Consider the following 12,600-nt stretch of genomic DNA (forward strand, 5'->3'; position numbering starts at 1 on the left):
CATCATTGTGTGTGTGTGTGTGTGTGTGTCCATTTGAGCATTGGAGGGGGGGGGAGAGCACTACACTGTGGGTCCAATCCCACATGAAAATAAACATCTGCAGACTCCTGGAATGTGGGAGAAGCCGCTGTGCGGAGGTGTCGACATGTTAAACCACCACACTGCGCTCGAACACCGGTCAGGCGAGCCAGAAGCAGTTTGATTTTCCGGCAGTTGGGATTTCTTCCTTTTTTTCCTTCCGAACGCTCGGCAGGGAATTTAAACGTAGTGCGCGAGGCCCGTCCGGGTTTCCCCGGCCGAAATGGAAACGCCTGAAACGGCGTACCCCCGCGGGCTTGCCGAACGCCCACCCTGCGTGTGTGTGTGTTTACGGAGGGAGGTCGCTCACCGGGCCCGGGGCCCGGACCCGGGGTAACAGCTGTGCTCCAGCTGCTGGGGACTCCTCCTGGAGCCCAGCGAAACACTCCGCACTCTGGGGACAGGGCTGGGGTATGTCGGTTGCTGCGGTAACCGGCGGGGGGGGTCTCCTGTTGGAAAACAATCCCGCCGGCTCGCCCTGGGACGCCCTGTGCTCAGCGTGGGGGGGAATGTGGCGTGCGCCAAAACAGCACGCCAAAAAACTGGGGGACACGCACCGGGGGGTGGGGGGGCGGGAGACGGGATAATGGAAAGAGTGGTTTTAGCCTGATGAAAATGGAGGTTTTCCCATGTTTAAGCCTCCTCATATCTCCAGGTTCCAGAGTCTGATTTATGCTAACTCTTATTTGTTAATCCATCTGCTTAATTCAAAATTCAAAAAAACAAAATAAAAAATGACAATGCATTTTTACATTACAGGTGATGAATTTTATCTCAGTAGAAACAACAGTTTTGGTCCACATGGTATTACAGCCAAAATGTTAAGTCTCAATTCATAACAGAATATAACAACCACAAAAACAAACACAAGAACAATCGTGCTGATTTGAGGCCTTTGAAAGGATCTCTCCTTGCTGCTCTGGAGAGAACCTGTTAGATCTAAAAAAAAATGACTCAATTTCATTTTCGAGCTTCAATGTGTTTTTATGGAAGTAGAAATTATATCCCTCAGTTATTATAAAACCTTCATTCTGCCAGGATCCAGTGGTTAAAGCTAGTGTGAATATACATTATGTAACAACACTATGTCGCTAATGTATAAAATAAAACTTAAAAAAATAACGAACTGTAGAGTGACTGATAACAACTTAATGACAACATTTACACTGAAGTAGTGAGCAGAATGGGTGGGAAAGTGGGCTTATTGTTTAACATGTGGGGGGGGTGGTGGGGGGGTGGCAAATTAACATTGTAAAGTTAGTATATTAAATGTAATCGCACACGTATAATCCACATATATAGTACAAAATACTAAAAAGGACATCTGCTGAAATACATCCTGCTGCTATTCCAGAAGCAGAAGTACGAGAGAAATATATGACATACAGATAAGAAACAGAGAACAGCCATTTCACACCTCACTGGAAGTGCAGAGAGATGAAAAGTCCAGATTGTTGAACTTTGAAAAAAATGTAAATATGCGAGTTGTTGATAACTTCATAGACAGAATAGTTCTGTGTGTAGCGCCATCAGCAGTAAGTCATGTGCATGTGTGTATGTTTGTGTGTGTGTGTGTGTGTGTGTGGGTGGGGGGGGGGAGGAGACACAAAATGAAAACAAAATGACTGCAGTGAAACAATTGTGCAGGTATTTGTAGAGTGGAAGAAGCAGAAAAAGAGGGGGGTGCATGGTGAGTTTCCATGGAAACAAGATTCCTCTAAAAAGGTCACCGTCAGAGGCTGATTCAAGAAAAACACAAGAGGATTATGGGAGATTTGGCAGGATGTAAAACCATTTACTCTCCTTTATTGTATTTACTTAATTTTTTTTTCTTTGATGAAAGAGTGTGGATGACGATGATGAAAACGCTGAAATAATTTTGACGGGGGGATTGCGCCGCTCGACGAGGCAAGGATCCCGTTTTTTTTTTATTACTGCGTCTATCTCTCTCTCTTTCCCCTTTCGAAGACGAATTAAAAAGAGGGAGAGCGGCCCGTAGTGCGGGTGTGCAGCTTTGTGCCCCTCTCCTCAATCACTCCCTCTTCCATTCTCTCCTCTCCCTCTGAAGTCCCTTTAATTAAACTGGCTCCGTCGATGCGGCTAGCGGAGATAATTGGAGAGGCTTCTGGACGCCGTTTGCTGCAAATGTCAGCGATCTCCTCCCGTGGCACCTTTAGCCTCGTTCAGAGCCTTTTCATTTGTCTCTTCAGTGAAAAAAAAAAAAAAACGTATTAAGCCACCGTCTGTCCCAGTCCAAAACAGAGATAACTAACTTTGGTATATTCATAAAAAAAGGGAATTCAGGTCTTTATAGTAGGCTTTATTCTAAAAAGAAGACAAAAACTGTCCAGCTTTTTTTTGTTAAGGGGGGTGGGGGGTGGGGGATCAACAGACTCCTCTGCCATAGACAGACTAATGTGGGTCGGAATGTCACATGGTACGGACAGACAGACAGACACAAACTCACTCTGCTGCAGCTGCCAAACACACATGTTCCAGACAGTAAAAAAAAAATGCATCTAACAGTCCGCCACACTAATAACAACGGAAGCAGCTTTCGCAAATAACAAGTGAACACTACGGTCAGAATTTCAGCCAGGTGACAAACGCACCTGCTACAAGCAGGTACTGCACCCTATGGACACACACTTTATTTTCAGCGTGAGCGCACGCTGCCGTTAGCGTTAGCCTGATGACAAACGCACGTGACGCGTGCACTAACTGCCGAGGGCTTTGAGGGACCTCACAGAGCTCAGCGAAGCATTCTCTGCGGCGATCATTTGGTGCACAGAGGCCCCTGTACAGCACTTTCCAAGCACACCTGGTGGCGGCAGGTGCTGTTGATAGCGATAGAGAATGTGGTCATGAGAGGGAATCTGAGGAATGGGATGATCCGGGAAATTACTGGCTGAGCTATATTCATCACCAGCTCTTTGAAAACCTTGTGCATACGGAGTGCATGCAGATATTTGAGAGTATCTACAAGTGCATGCAGGTTTTTCAATGTGCACACACTTTATACTGCACATGCATCCATTTTTTGTGTATATATGTGTAGGTATGCATATTAATTCATTGTAAAACATGCAATGTAATGTCATGTAATGTTATGCAATGTTATATAATGTAAGTGTGTGGAGGACTGGGGCCCTATCAATCACAGCGCGCTGCGTCTGCTGTTGAAAGGGGCTGTTGCTGGCCACCCATCCAGACCGGGTGTGCGGGGGAGATCGAATGTCCCCCCCACCCTCCGGCTTCCTAACGCGCTCCAGATGTGTTGGCCGGGCTGGGATGGGATGGGATGGGCTGGAACTGTGGGACAGAGACAGGGCTAGCGGGACAGGATGAGGTGTCCTGGGCCTCTGGTGCAGGATAGGATGTCTCCGAGGCAGGACGCGAGCTCTGGCCACTGGACCTGTGAGCCTCTTTCCCCCCTGCTGGAAATGGGGAGGGCTTTCACGTCAAGCACAGTCCGTTTTCCCAAAGTGGCTTTTCTTCATTATCGAATTATGACTCTTCAGAGGTTTAGGTATGTACCTGCTAATGCACTGCAGAAACTGTATGGCTCAATTGAATTTTAGATGGTTTGTGGTTTGTCTGTGGCTGCGTATAATATGCCGTACTATATTACTATATAAAGACTTTGAAGCCAAATCTTTATCAGATTTCATTAAAGAAGCTACGGCATAAAACTTGCTAATAGTCGTAACATTACGTGGCATAACACTGAGCTGTAAGTAAATTTCACCTCATCACTGGCCTTGTGTGTGTGTGTGTGTGGGCACTTCCACATGGTACGTGCCTCTGGAGCCTGGTACCCTTTGTCCCTGCAGGATCCCCTTAATGCCTATTTTAGTCTGAACTCAAAGGGCAGAGCAAGGATTGCTTTGTTTGTATCGATACACATCATTTTAAACGAGAAAGCTCTCTGGCAAGATTTCCTCCTCCTGGTTTCCAATGTCAGTGAAGTGGCAGCCTTCAATACTCTGATCTTATGTATTCTGAAGAAATCTGGCCCAATCAAGTCAACAACAGGAAACAATCCTCATGTCTGTTACTTAAGCCAATATATCAATGCTCAGAGCAAGCAAGACATAAGGCACTAAAACCTTCCCTTGAGTTACAATTGCTGTAAAAGACCCAGAGCAATGCATCTATCACATGCTTCAACGTTTACGTGTATTTTTGAACTAGAGGTTTCAAAATGAGGGCTGTAAGGAAGCACGTTTCATTGCCGATTTTCTTTTTGATTGTAATTTTGGTCCCGCTTCATTGCACATATGTTTTGGTCTTTTGCTTGCGCAGTTTGACGCGTGGAAGCGTATGTTAAACACGCACTCTCATTTCCCTTCCCTCTTTGCCACATGTGCACCCCCATTAAAAAATCCTAATTGCAATAAACGCTTTTAGCTATGTAAATAATCTTATTTGCATAAGAGCCACCAGGTTTTACTGAATAATGAATTTCACCTCACAGTAAAGCAGAACAACCTCTATCTTCATAAAGCCTTTAATCTGATTAAAAATAACAATATGGCTGGAGAACTGTTATATGTGAAGTCATTTGCATAATTACAAAGAAAGCAGCGATGATGTCGCCATCGCCTCTTTAGGTTCAGATTTAGTAGCTGGAAATACAACATTGTTTTCCAGTCCTTTTATTTGTTTGACTCAGGAATGAGATGTATAAGACTCCTGAGTCGTGTGCCCAGCAGAGTCACTTGAACAAGGTGTATTGGTTTGCCATACACTGCAGATGTGTCTGACATCACCAGTTTGGACTTTGGCAGGAAGTGCCACAGGGTGACGCATAGTTAGTGAGGTAGAAGGGAAGGGTCACCCGTGCCTCACTGCTCACCACCAAACTCTGTGTGAATTTCATATTTCCTCAGAATCCCAGTATGTGCCCTCTTCACTAATTCTATCATGAATTTTCCTATAATCGTCTGGTATGCATTAAGTTTTCAAGGACTGAGGAACTGTTCAAGGAATTCTGAGGGGACCCTTGGATCCTTTCCCTGCTTTTCTTGGGCCCCTGGAGGTTGTCCAGACCCCAAGGTGTTATGGCCTGAGGTATCTTCCTGTTTTGGGAACATCATTTCCCAGCATCCACTTGCAGAGCATGCTACAGTGAACCTCACATGCTCAGCCAGCCTGCACCTGCTCATATACTGAAGGAAGGTCCCATTTATTTATTCATTCCATCCATTTCTTGCATTGGAGCATTAGGATTCACACTCTTCCACGTCTACAATGCAGTCACGCCTTAATATTATTCATTGCATTTACTGGTTGCTCATGTAACTTCTCAAGTTGAGGATTAGCAGGGCAGGTAAATTGCGAAGCCGATGTGCTATCCCGCTGGAGCATTTCCCCGGGCTCAGGTTTGGCAGTTTAATCAACATTTATGAGCTGAACCTACAGATGACCCGTTTCCTGCCAAAAGCTTAAATAAATGAGCCCCTTTAACCAAGTTCAAGGGCCTTGGCGAATCACCCAGTGGAATTAGACTTAAATGGTATGGAAATAAAGAACCAAGCCACGAGTGGGGGAAGTGTGGAACTGTCTTTGTAGAACTGGGGCTTGTGACCGGACGGGTTCCTCTTCAAATCCAGGTTAGGGTGTTGTTTGCTGTAGCCTTGATCAGAGTATTCAACCTGAATCTGAACTGCCTCGAAGTTGCTGAAAATATAAGTTGTGCTGGATAAGGTGTTAATTTTGTGAAAACAATGCAGTGAGTTTTGTACAGCAAGTTGCAACGGATACAAGTTTATCTCAGGAAAAAAATTCAAATGAAAAATTCAATCACATGCTCTGTGTGTAAAATGAGTATAGACCAAAGCAAAATAACATCATTGCTATAAAAAGAATTCAGGGCTCTTTTTGGAATCGAAGAATGTAATATATTATCTGGCTCCTCTTGCAGTGAAGCACTGGTGGGATTTTGTGAATTGAAAATACATAAATATGTGATTGATTGCCCTTTAAAAATAAACCTCATGCTAAAACACATGTATTTGTCCATTTTCGTTGGACCCAGATGTGCTGTTGAGTATTGATTTAGCTACATGTCCTCCCATACCACTGTGTGTAGAGTACGCTCACTTACTGTTGTGAAGTGCTGCTGTAAAGCAAAAAATGTTTATGTTTTAATTAGCTGCCATTTTAATTCAGAAGTGTGTATGTGCGAGAGAGAGAGATAGCAAGAGAGAGCGAGAGAGAGTGACTGTGTGTGTGAGAGAGTGTGTGTGTTGGAGAAAGAGATTGCAAAAGAGAGAGAGCGAGCGAGGGAAATAGCAAGTGAGTGTGCTTGTATGAGAGTAAAAGAGACAGCAAGAGAGAGAGACAGAGAGAGATGGAGGGACGGAGGGAGGGAGACAGAAAGAGAGAGAGAGAGAGAGAAACTGTGTTTGCCTCTCCATTACATCAATACACATCATCCCTCAGGCACTGTATAAATTATCCCTCGTTATCAGACACCCCAACGATTGTGGTCAGGGGTTGTGTTGTGAGTTATTGATGGCAAGATTAGCCTTTCAAGAGGAAAGGTTGGGCAGATTCCCCTGGCATGAACGGAATCAATCTCCCACCGATCCCAAACACTAGGTTTCTATCCCCTACCCAGGAACTAATGCTCTGTTTACACTCAAATCATATCATGGTGGTGAAATCCAGCATTTTTCAGATGTGACATGATGTTTCTGTTTCTCTGTCCACACATGTAGTGCATATCCAGTTCTGTGAATTTGTATTTGAGCTGTGTTCTCTGCACTCTGCACTACATGTGTTTTTGTGGCTGCAGAGAATCCTCTTATACATTAGAGCTGTGTGTGTGTGTGTGTGTGTGTATGTATGTGTGTGTTTGGGGGGGGCAGCCATTCACCACAGGGGGAAGCAAGCTTCCGGGGTTCACCTGAGATAAATATTTAACCCTCCTTTACTCCTTTAATCCTAATTTGCATATCTAAATTTCCCTTTTAAGACTAACCAACACATCACATTCATTGAAAAAATGAAAGTGGTTACATCACAGAGGCTTTCCCACTGGTGCACTGGTGCGATTAACTGCATATGAGAGTAGGGCTTGCCCTCTCCGGCGGGGGTCCGTGCCCACTCTGCTCGAGGCTTGGCAACATCTTGGGCAATTTTTGAGGGGGTGTGCTGGACATTTGTACAGCAGCGTCTTGGAGTTTTCCATGTGCCTTTTTATGGTTTTATCTGCTTGATGCAATGACACCGTTGAGCTCAGAATCCAGCCAGAAATGAGCTGTTGCTTGAACACTTTCTTATATAGGGACCACCGCTGACTGTGGCTAGAAGCACTCATATTTATTGACCATCTCCTGGGTTCAGTATTTGGTAGCTAGTGTACATGAACCGAGCTCTGAGGGTGGTTGTGGCCCCTCAGTTTGTCCTGTCTCTCTTTTTCACTTATGGAAATGGCTGACAATTGAGACAGAGCCCCCTTGATTGGCCATAAGTTCCACTGGTCAGTTGTTCTGCATCAGGGGACATGGGGGATTGGGTTGCTATATGCAGCTTAAAGCAAAGCTAATAAGGAAGTATAACTCCAGGGTGCAGGTACCCGTTGTTCTATGAGTTATTAGCGAGCTTTAAGCTCTGCAGGCCGTCTTTCCTTTGCTGAAAATGTTTCTCGAAGAAAGAATGCTGGATAGTGTTCATAGCTGCCTCACTCAACCCCATCTTCACGAGCTTACACCTAACAGGGGCCAGGCCGTGAAGCACAACCTCAATGGGTGGGTGTTAAAAATAGTAATGGCAAATTGGATCACAAAAGCGCATCTTTGCCCTGATTGGCCACCAAGTGATAAAGTGTAGATCTTTTTCATAGATAATATTTTTTCTACAGTCTGTGCTATGTACATGTGAGCTTGTGCATGTGTGAATATGTTTGTCTATATGTGCGTGTGTGTGCTTATCTGTGTGTGATTGCATGTGTGTGTGTGTCTGTGCTTCTCTGTGTGTGATTGTGTTTGTGTACGTATGTGTGTGTACGTGTGTCTGTGTGTGTGATTGGGTTTGTGCATTTGTGTGTGCGTGCGTGTGTGATTGTGTTTGTGTGTGTGGGTGTGTGTACGGACATGTGCATACCTTCAGGCACCCTTTTGTGCTGTCACCTGCATGTGATACAGTTTCAGAGCATACCTGTCAGTGCATTTGCTGATTTTTGTCTGTTAATTTGCGGAATTTGGTAATGCACCTATTATGGGACTGACACTTCAAGGGCTGCCCAAAATACTGCACAATAATTGGAATCCTTTAATCTCCAGTTTCATCAATTAATGTGTAATTTTCCATTTGATTGCCAACCTACTCAATGGATTTGCAATTAAAATGAGGACCGATTATGCTAAAGATGCCCTTCAACGGAAAACAATGCAGAGGAAGCACACAGTCGCAGTTAGCAATCAGTTTACTAATTACAGGCACGGACTATCCAGTTTGTAATACTCGGAATCTGCTGTAGTTTCTGTTCTTCACGTTCACTGCCAGAAACCTCTGTGGTGTCATCTTTCACATACTTCTCAGATGTCTAAAAATGAAATATTGTGGAGCCGCAGGTGTTGATGTGTCGGATGACACCATTACCTCTGTGATCCATAAATAGATGATAGTTTTTGAGTGCCCCGTAGCCTTCCAAAGCCGTGGGATCAGATCAGGGTGAACAGCGCCCCCTGTTGGGTTGAGGCAAGCATCATTCTTAAGTGTGTTGAGTATTCTGGGGTGGTCATGACCATCGTAACGGGGATAACGTCACAAAATTAGAAGCCTTTCCAAAAGAAAACTATTTAATTGAACCATCTCAGTCTGGGTTGCATTCAGACCTGGGTCAAATAATCATTTCAAATATTTTGAGGGCATTCAAATGCACCAATGTCCAATATTTATGAGGAAAATACATGTGCAAATAAAATTATTCCATTTAGTTTATTTTGAAATACTAGATAATTTTTAAAAATATTTCTAAGCACTTAAATATCATCTACTTGGATCAAGATATCTGGAATATTTTTTATTTCATTTTATGTGGTCATTTTGGATGCTTTCAGAAATTTAATTCCAGTAGTTCAGCCAGTGACCCACATCATAAAACTTTTTGTCCTTTCTATGGTTACCTGGTTTCATTTATTTTTTGCATGAAAAAGTTGTATACCTTATCAGCTGTTGGAACAGTACCTCAGTTCACCAAATAAATCATTCAGAAAAAAGTTTTAAATGTTCATATGTAATGTACTTGAAATTGCATTCACTTTCAGAATATACAAAACTGGCTCCTTTGCCTATGTACTTGTGCCTGGAATCCAAAATGCCTCTCCTCGTATTCCAGCTAATGCCGTTAGCTAGGTCAGGTGCTATTTTCAACTCAACCCAACAAGAATCCATTTAGAACATGGCAGGTTTATCTGACAATGCCATGCTGTCTTTAGTGCAATAGTATTTTGGATCAGACATTTGCTTTTATGAACAGCAATGGGTTTACTTTTAAGTCAATCAGGTCGCAGAACTAATCAAACAAGACTGTATCCTTTGAAATGAGCCCTGATTGGTGTCAATGGGTCCAGTGATCTAACTGCACACTGCCGGGGGGGACTCTGCGTCATGCAGATTGTGAGTGACTGTGTGCGGTCGAAAAGCCAGCTGGTTCTCCTAACAATTTGCCATTGTGCTTTAAAATGTATTTATAAATTATGGCAGATCGGAGAAAAAGGTTTTGAGCTGGGACAGAGGAGCTCAAACAAGCGGATCGCAATTAGAGGCTTCATTTTCATGTTTATAAAGTGGAGGTTTTGCTAGAAGATGGGGGCCTTGACAAAGCTATGGCCCCACTGGAGGGCATTTAAGTTCACAGTAAAAGTGCGTTTTGTGTTATCTTTATTAGTACGCCACTCGTACAACAGCTTTTCAGCATGACCTATCAAGTTCGGCTAGTAGTTCACCTAGTTGCTTGAGCTTTTTGTGCAAATAGCGCAGATAATTTTTTTTTGATGTTTACGATTTCACATCAGATAATTTCCCATTGATTAGCCCATTGGGAATGAGAACAACACACTTGCAAATGCTAGCTACAATCGGCCTCTACCACTGCCATAGGTACAAACCATCTCTCTCTCTTTTGCAAAGCGTGTAATGGACAAATTCTCTGAAACAGATGGCTGACGTTCACAGCAGTACCGTTTGCAGCAAAACACGTTCAACACGAAGTAATATTAGTTTTCAGTTATAATTCCTGCCAGTTTTGTGGTGTTGAAAACATTATCCAAACCATATATACAAAATGTGCAATTTGGGGAGGTTTTTCAACATCTTGGAAAAACCATTACAAAATTTCACTGTTTTCAGTTATCTACACAATTTAAAAAAATGTTTTGACAGTATATAATAATTTTGATGCTAGCTCAAGTGAAATTTGTGAAATAAACAGTACAGTTGCATTTTTATGTAAATGTTGTGTATACCATGAATAATTAAAATTTCATAAATTTTAATACATAGTCTTGGAGGCACATGTGCACTTCAAATAATGCCATAAGCTCTCTGCTGTGTGTTGCCACAAAGTTGTAAGGCTTTATTTTAGAGTAGTACACCCAGGTGAAAACTGCCTTTTTAAATGCAGTGGGAGAAAGAGGTTTAAACACTCCACACTGGTGCACTCCACCAGACCCTTTATATAGGTGCACTAATTGCCTGATTATTCTCAGGTGTGCTCACTTGCCAGGCATGTTATTCCCTCCACTGACAACCGGTGGAGCCCACAAAGTTGCAACTTCTCAAGACAGGGGTTGGAGTTAGATGATCAAAACTCATAGAAAAATGGGAATTAATAGCTAATTTGGAGACACCCTCTTGGTTTCCTGAAATATACAGTGCAGTGTGCATTTAAACACAATTTTGTTGTTTTAGGTTCTGTACTCTTGCACATTAGATTTGAAATAAAACAGTGTATATGAGGGCTAAGAGCAGACTGTCAGATTTAATTTGAGGGTATTTTCATACATATTGTAGGATGTTTTTATGCATAGTCCCCCATTTTAGGGGAACAAAAAAAATTGGACAATTGACTGCTCAGCTGTTTCTTGGCCAGCTGTGTCTCTGCATAATTAGTTAATGCACAGGAATGTACAAGAAAGCCGACAAATGGCCTAGAGATGATTCTAGGAGTGGAATTTCCATTTTGAATCTGATGCTGTTGTCCCTCAACATGAGGACCAATTAACCCTCAGTGCCAATAAATCAGGCCATCATGAGGCCAAGAAATCCAAATAAAATCGATCAAAGACATATCCAAAACAACAGGTGTGTCACAACCAACCGTTTGATACATTGATAGGAAGTGAGAAACAAAAATGAAATTAAATCAAACTCAAATAAAGAAACTCACTTCCGGTCTCGGCCCCGAACTGTGGAGAGCAGCACACCTTTAAGCACCTGGGCTGATTAGCCAACGCAACCCAGGTGCGTTTGCTCTCTCCACCAGCTGAGACCAATCTGCTTCTCCTACGGCCCGACTGCTACAGTGACCAAGCTGGTACTTAAATCATTTTACCGCTGGTATATTGATTCAAGCGGTTGAATTTGCTTACTATGCAATCCAAAGTTGTTTAAAACATAACATTTCACTGGTTACCAGTGAAACCACCTTCAGCTGTTTTGTACTGTAATTTCCAACGCGGAATGATTTTTTTTTTTTTTTACATCGCTTTTTTGGATGACCGAGTGTGAACACTCCTTACATTTCAATGTGTGTATTCCCTTTGCTTGCTATATACACATTTAGCACAGAGATGCGTCCCTTTTTGGCTGAAAGGTGAAAGGTGAAAGGTGAAGGCTTGGGGGGGTTGCAGGTCAGGGGTCAAGCTGTGTAACTGATAGTGAACCTTCATGAACAAAATACTTTCACACTCTGCACAGCAAAGCGCTAAGAGGGTTTATGCGATTGCTTATGCAGTTTTAGAATGTTGTTTTCCAGTGTTGTACAAGTTCCCTGTTTGAACGCATTGGCCCCACGCGTTGTTGTGATCATGAAGCCTCACTCATCACTAGGTTAAGAGCTCTCCAGGATCCTCTTCAGTACTGTCCTGGAAAAAAAACAAAAACAAACCATGGTAGATTGCTTCATATTTACCCCCCGTTGCCCTCCACCCCACCCCCATGGAGTCGGCGGGGGGAGTCCAGCCCCCTGCTATTCTGTAGGTTCATTCAGTACTGCGCAGGCATAAATCATCATTTCATATTTACAAGGGAACTTTTTCTAATCACTGCCCTGTACAGTGCGGAGCAATAAACATTAACGAGATAAAGCTTCACTCTGCTGACTTGTGAAATATGCTCGGTGAGGGGAGTGCGAGAGGATGCTGAACGTCTGTAAGACACAGATCGTAACTTTCTGGGGGGTGTATATTTATGGTTATTGTTTCGGGGGGGGGGGGGGGGCTGGTTCTGCTGGGAGCCGAGGAAATGTTTTAGAAAGAGCAGTCTGAGTCTCCTTGAAAATCATTGTTC

General features: G+C 43.2%; 1 protein-coding gene across 2 annotated transcripts in view; it reads left to right on the forward strand.

The window, feature by feature from the left end:
• Positions 1-12,600, forward strand: part of LOC135236090 (homeobox protein PKNOX2-like) — a 57,911-nt gene that overhangs the window by 26,031 nt on the left and 19,280 nt on the right. The window lies entirely within an intron of this gene.

This window comes from Anguilla rostrata, chromosome 12, assembly GCF_018555375.3.
Source record: "Anguilla rostrata isolate EN2019 chromosome 12, ASM1855537v3, whole genome shotgun sequence".
Taxonomy (NCBI): domain Eukaryota; kingdom Metazoa; phylum Chordata; class Actinopteri; order Anguilliformes; family Anguillidae; genus Anguilla; species Anguilla rostrata.